This window comes from Petaurus breviceps, unplaced genomic scaffold (assembly GCF_028583685.1).
Source record: "Petaurus breviceps papuanus isolate PSGF00001 unplaced genomic scaffold, PetGlider_PUasm1.0 188, whole genome shotgun sequence".
NCBI lineage: Eukaryota > Metazoa > Chordata > Mammalia > Diprotodontia > Petauridae > Petaurus > Petaurus breviceps.
The window spans coordinates 41020912-41027863 of NW_027185804.1; the positions used below are offsets into that span (position 1 = coordinate 41020912).

At 34.6% G+C, this 6952-nt stretch overlaps 1 pseudogene; it reads right to left on the reverse strand.

Annotated features, from left to right (window-relative positions):
- Positions 1–1184: 1184 nt before the first annotated feature.
- On the reverse strand, positions 1185–3073 carry LOC138163346 (nucleolar protein 10-like; annotated as a pseudogene).
- Between the last annotated feature and the right edge of the window lie 3879 nt (positions 3074–6952).

Sequence of the window (6952 nt, forward strand, 5' to 3'; positions counted from 1 at the left end):
GCTCAGATAAGAGTGAGGATCAAGTATCACCAATTCCTCCTACCATCTATGTCCTTTCATCATTGTAAATATAAATTTCAATTTGCACATGCTGGGCTTTGTGAGATAATTTTCCTTATTCTTCTCTTCTCTCCCCATCATGACTATTCCTCCACTCATTCATTCATATTTTACTTTTAAGTTCATTAAAACATAACAAAACTTGGCCCAAGATCTTCTGTTTAATTAGATTTCCTCTGTGATCCCTGATGATGATAGAGTTTTGAAGGGATTGCTCATCTCTCCATATTAAAACATAAGCAGTTTTTCCTGGTTTAATCTCTTGAGATTGCTTGCTCATGTTTTCCTTTCTAAGCTTCTATTGACTTCATTTTCTGTATTCAAAATTTGTACTCGGCTCTGATCTTTTCATAGTGAATATTTGGAAGTCTTTTATAAGGATCATTCCCCCCCCCTAATCTTTATAGAATTATACTCAAATTTTCAGGGTAAATTATTTTCAGTTGTAAGCCTATATCTTCTGACTTCTATATATTCTGACTATTGTACTTAAAGATATCTGTTCCTTTATTTTTTGGGTTTCTAAATAGTGTTGGAGATCTCTCACAGGAAACAAACAAACAAAAACTAAACTGGAAAAAAAAAGATTACGGAAACAGAAACTGAAATTTATTAGATTACTTGAAAGCTACAACCAAAAAACAAAAACAAAACCATGGATCTACTTCAGATAATCACAGAGTCAAAATACATAAATTTCTTAGAACACAGTGTTTTACAATTATATATATATATATGTACACACATGTGTGTATGTATTTATCTATATTGTCTCATGGATTCATTGATTTCTATTTGATTAGTTCTAATTTTCAGGATATTTATTTCTTGGGTAAAGTTTTGTACCTTTTTTCCTAAGCTGTTAATTATTTTTTCATTCATTCGTTTTGTAATTCTCTTTTCTTTTTCCAAGCTTTCTTCTAGCACTCCAACTTTTTTACGTCATGTTTAGTTGTTTAATGCCTCCCTTGATTTCTTCTACAGCGTTTGTTTGCACTTGTGTCATATCTGTGCTTTTCTTTGAGGTTGCTCGTGAGTGTTTTGAAATCAATCCCTTCTTTTGTGTTTGTCTCATGGGCCTCCTCGTCACTATGATAAATAACTCTTTACTGTGGCATTTTTTTCTACTTCTTCCAGCCTACTTCTTGAGTTTGGACTTTATGTAAAGTCCCAAGTTGTGCTTCAAGTTGCAAATGATCTTCAAGGGTTTTTTCATTAGCTTCTGCTTTCTTGCAGAACCCTTGAGGCTTCTGAATTTCTCCCCTGCTTTGATCTCAAAAAACTGGGACTTAAGCACTATTTGCTGATCCTCCTGGAACCTTTCCTGCCACCTCAGTATTCCCTCTTGTTGGAGAAGTCTGTAATGTTTCCTGACCTCTTCAACTCAGTCTTTTTTATCACCTGAAGTCTCGGAACTTTCTGCATCACTTGGTTTTCCTTCCTGTTCTTCCTCTTCTTCTTGTTCAAGGAGTTCCTGTTGCTCTAAAGTTTAAGTTTCTCCTTTCTTTTTTAACTTATTTTTGAAACAAGTGGATTCAGAAGTCTAAATTATTCACTCTGTTCATCTACCTGGAAATTAGGGTTCTCAAACATAACTTTGAATCGGTCATCAGTAAGAATGTTTGGTAATTTCTTACGTTTCTTTTCCCAAACATATTGCTGCTTTTCTGCCTCTTCTTCAATTAATTTTAGGGCTAGCTGTTTGTTAACCTTTGGCAGTTTCTTTAATTTAACTATTCATTCATGAGTGTCTTCTGTTTTCTGTCTAATTCTATCTTTCCTGTATTCTTCATAAGCAAATTAATTTGCCATAAGTTTTACCTTATGATAAAGTCTTATGTCCATGAAAAAACCATGCATATATGCCCAGAGTAAAGGGGAGCCAATGAAGTGTATAAGACCTAGATTGTCAAGATCTTTCCTGGTGACACATTTATAATCATCATACACTGGGCTTTCTGGATTCTCTCCTATTTTTTTTCAGTCAAGTTGTCTAAGAATGAACATCATCTAGGAGCAGGACCCAAAACAGGTATTTAATAGATGCCCATTTTAGGGATTTCATTAACTGTCAGAAGCATTCCTGAATCTGGATAAAGACAGACATCGTTAATATCATGTTCAGGTTCCAAGGAAGCAAATATTTTCCCTGTCTTTGTTCCACATTTTGATGTTTCAAGAGTCTGCAGATAACTTTAAGTCTAAAGAATTGTGGAACTGGATTGATTTAATAGCTACATCATATTGGTGGGTTACTGGAGAGAAGATTACACAACAAAACCTGACCTGTAGGTGTTCCAACTGCCATGGTCAAAGCACCATTAAATTTCAGGGCTAGGATTATAAGCAAACTGTCTCTCTCTATATCAGCTATGACACTGCTTAAAGAGCAGTCTAAGAGTTCAACATGATTTTGGGCCATAGGGTCCCATCATTCAACTCTACCCTCTATTGTGCCTACGGCAAACAAGACATACATGGGATTGATTTCCCAAACATTGTTTTCTGTAGATTCTGTTTGGAGAGGATTCAGATAATATTGTTGTTCTAAATTTTACTGGCATATTTTCAGAGCTTGCACCAACAAAATAAAAACCATAGGACAGACAGTGATAAGAAAAATCCTTCCCAAACTTGGGTATTCTGAGTTTGTAATAAAAATTTGATAGTGCATGAAATTCAATATTTCTGTCATTGTATAGGAAGACAACCTCTGAATAATTATCAGACATCGGAATCTAAGTACCTTTCAAATTTCAAGAATAACTGATAAGTGTCATAACACTGAACTCATGGCTTATATGTACCAGTTTCTAAAATACACTATCTTTTGACATTTTAGTAGTGGTGCTAACTGTGGGCATCTCAAAATCCTGGATAGGTACAATTGTCCTGTGAATAACAACATCTTTCTTTGCAAGGCACTCTTCTTTCTGCCAGAAAGTCACTCAGGGAGGGATTTGACATAGCTCAGGCTGTAAATCTTCACTTCACTGAGGCTAGAGACCTTCATGGTCAGTCTTCTATACCCAAGCCCCCAGCATGCAAGTCTGAAAATCCTCAGTGGAGCTCACTGGGTTATCTTTCTTATAAAAAATATGTTACATGGAATTTGTATGAGCTAAAAGGTAATATGGAATAAGGATAGAGAGCAAGATTTGGTTTCTGGAAATCCTGACTTGTGAGAACAGGCAAACAACATGCCAGTGTCCTCAGCAACTCTCTCAGAATATAAATTCCAGACAAGTTATTGATGAGTATTCATAAAGGAAGAGGATCAGGACAGGAACTGCATCTATAATTTCATGGGTATAGAGAACCTTCAGAATTGGAAGTTATTTTTACAAATGTAAGTTGACATTTTCTCTGTATCTCAGAATGCTAGCAAACACAGTAAAAGGTGGTATCGCTGTGTCAAAGGGCATGCACAATTTATAATTCCAAATTGCTCTCTAGGATGGTTGATCAGTTTAGAACTCCACCAACAATGCATTGGTGTCCTGATCTTCCTATATCCCTTGCAAGATTTGTAATTTTCCTTTTATGTCATATTAGCCACTCTGGTAGGAATGAAGTGGTACTTCAGACTTGTTTCAATTTTATTTTTTCTAATCAATGGTGATTTACAGCATAAATCTAATTTATTAATTTTTATTTATTTATGTACTTTTAGTTTAAAACATTTATTTCCACAATCCCTTGAGTTCCAAATTCCTCCCCCTCTTGCTCCTTTACCCCCCATGGTGGCATGTAATCCAATACAGGTTCTACAAATACCTTTGCATTAAACATTAGTCAAGTTGTAAAGGAGAGTTAAAACCAATGGAGTAAAGAAGGAAAAAAACAAAAGAAAGCACAAAAGAGAGAGAGCAAGCAGTTTGCTTCAATCTGCATTCAGACTCTAGTTCTTCTCTCTGGATGTGGATATCACTTTCCATCATCAGTCTTCTGGAGCTGCCTTATAACCTTGTATTGAAGAGAGGAGCCAAGTCTATCAAAGTTAGTCATCACAGATATGATGTGTCTGTAATTGTGTGCAGAGTTCTCTGGCTTCTACTCTCCTCGCACAGCATCAGCTTATATAAAGTTCTCCAGGTTATTATGAAGTCCATCTAGAGCATGTTTTTTCTATAACTACAGAGAGTTTTTATTTCTTCATCTGAAAATAGCCTGCTCATATCTGTTGATGATTTATCTTTTGGGGAATGATGACGTATATTCTTATAAATTTGACTCAGTTCTTGATATATTTGAGAATTAGGTTTTTATCAGAGAAGCTTACTGTTAATCCCAGCCTCCTCCCAGTTTTCTTCTTACCTTCTAATCTTTGCTTCATTGGTTTTGTTTGTGCAATTTTTTTAATTTAATGTAATCAAAACTACTCATTTTACGTCCTATAAAATTTTGATTTGTTGTAAATTCTTTACTAATCCATATATCTGACAGGCAAACCATTCCATGCTCCCCTAATTTGTTTATGGTATCACTGATTATATCTAAATCTTTTACCTGTTGTGATCTTACATTAAATTTACAGCACTTAAAATGCTGCAAATATGTGAGTAATAATAACATATAAGATTGTTATTATTATTATTGCTACTGCTACTTCTACTCCTACTACTGCTCAGAGTTAGAGTTGAAAAGATAAAAAATATACACATTCTTTAAAGAGCAGTTCATGAACTACCACGGTGTAATTATCTTTTGCATTTGTAATAATAGTAGTTGTAGTGGTAGTAGTAGTAGTAGTAATAGTAGTAATAGCAGTATTTGCTGCAATTACTAATATATTTATAATACTTTACATTTTACAAAGCATTTTACATGTGCTGTCTCATTTGGCCTTCATAATAATGCTGAGAAGTTGGTGCTATTATCAATCTTATTTTACACATGAGGAAACTAAGACAACAATGTCGCACAATCAAGTAAGTGTCTGAGACAACTGTGTAAACTTAGAACTTCTGTCTCCAAGTACACTTAGTTATACACTATTTCACATATTTCAATAATTTATATCTATATATTTGTGTGTGTACATATAAATATATGAGTATATATACACATGCATACAGACATACATTCACATTCATAAATGCATATATGCACAAATGTATCGTATTGCCACATACATATATGTATACATACATTTATACATATATATTGTGCGTCCCTGTGTTTGTGTGTGTGTGTGTGTGTGTGTGTGTGTGTGTGTGTGTGCAGTATAAAGTAATTGGTGCAGCTAGAAAGCACAATAGATTGAGTGCTGGGCCTGATAAGTTTAAATTTATCCTTAGACATTCACTAGCTGTGTGACTCTGGACAAGTCACTTAATCTGTTTGCCTCAGTTTCCTCACATGTGAAATAATCTGGGGAAGGAATGACAAATCATTCTGGTACCTTTGCCAAGAAAACCCTTAATGGGGTCATGGAGAGTTGGAAACAACTGAAATGAGTGAACAACAAATATGGTAATTGTTCCTTGATTACCAAACAGATGCTGTCATGTAGATAGAATGACAGGAACAGCAGAAAGAACACTCTCTTAAATCATGTTTATTTTATTTTTTAGATTCTTTTTCTTTCTGTGCGAGAAAGGAGATTCACCACACATCCATTTATCATTCATTGACAGAGGTGGAATAGCACCTAGTATCAGGGGTGCCATTAAGACCACATGTGGCCTTCTTGGTCCTTGGGTACAGCCTTTTGACTGAGTCCAAATTTTATAGAACAAACCCTTTTATTAAGGAGATTTGTTTTGTGAGATTTGGATTCAATCAAAGAGCTGCACTTGACGACCTAGAGGACCACGTGGGCCTTTGGGACCACAGGTTCCCAGCTCCTGGTCTAGTTCATTCCATGAGGCATTTTTTTGTTATCTAGAAATCTGATAAAGGTAACACTAAGAATAACAGTTATATAACAGTTTCCATGCTGAGTACAGAGTGAATATTTTACTTTTATATTTCTTAATTTGAATTGCTAATAAATAATAATGTGAATAATTTCAAACCTGTGTCTTGTACCTTGTAACTTTGTTCAACTCCCTACCTCCATTAACTGTTTATTCCCTGGTATCCCTAGCTTCCTTGAAGACTCATCCAAATTCTCACCTTCTGGAACAAGTCTTTCCCAATTCCCTTCATTACTAGTGCCTCTGCCCTAAAAGTCTTTCCTGTGTACACTGCATATATGTTGCATGTACATAATTGTTTTTATTTTGTTTCTGTATTAAAATGTGAACTCCTTGAAAGCAGAGATTATTCTATTTTTGGTTGTATTTTCCTTTGCTTTTTATCCCCAGTATTTGAGAGAGTGCTTTCAAATATAAGTGCTTGAGGTACTTGTTGACTGAAGGTCTTACTGAAAAATTTGAATTTTCAAACTATCATGCCATCTACATCTACTTAGACATACACATGCAGATAGAAAAAATGGATGTATGAATGGATATAGGTATAGATACAGATCAGGCAGAGATAGAAATCGAGATGAATGAGAGAGATAGAGGCATCAAATTGTATATGTATCTGTATCTATGTCAGATAGATGTATAGATAGAGATAGGCACAGAAATAGATATTTTTCAACACCTACTTCTAGATATAATCTCTATAATCTACATCTAGGCACATCTATATTTAATAGTTTATATATATATATAATATATATATGTATATATATACACACATGACTGTACTTTGAGGACACCCAATAAAGTAGTTTAATTTACAAAGAGAGATTAGAACCCACAATGAACCTTATAGTCACATTGTTGTCTGGGATATGGAGAGATTAAATAATGTACCTAGGGTAAGAGAGTCATTTAACAGTAGTGGGAGTTAAACTTCAAGTTTTCTTACTCTCAGGATAGCATTCTACCAT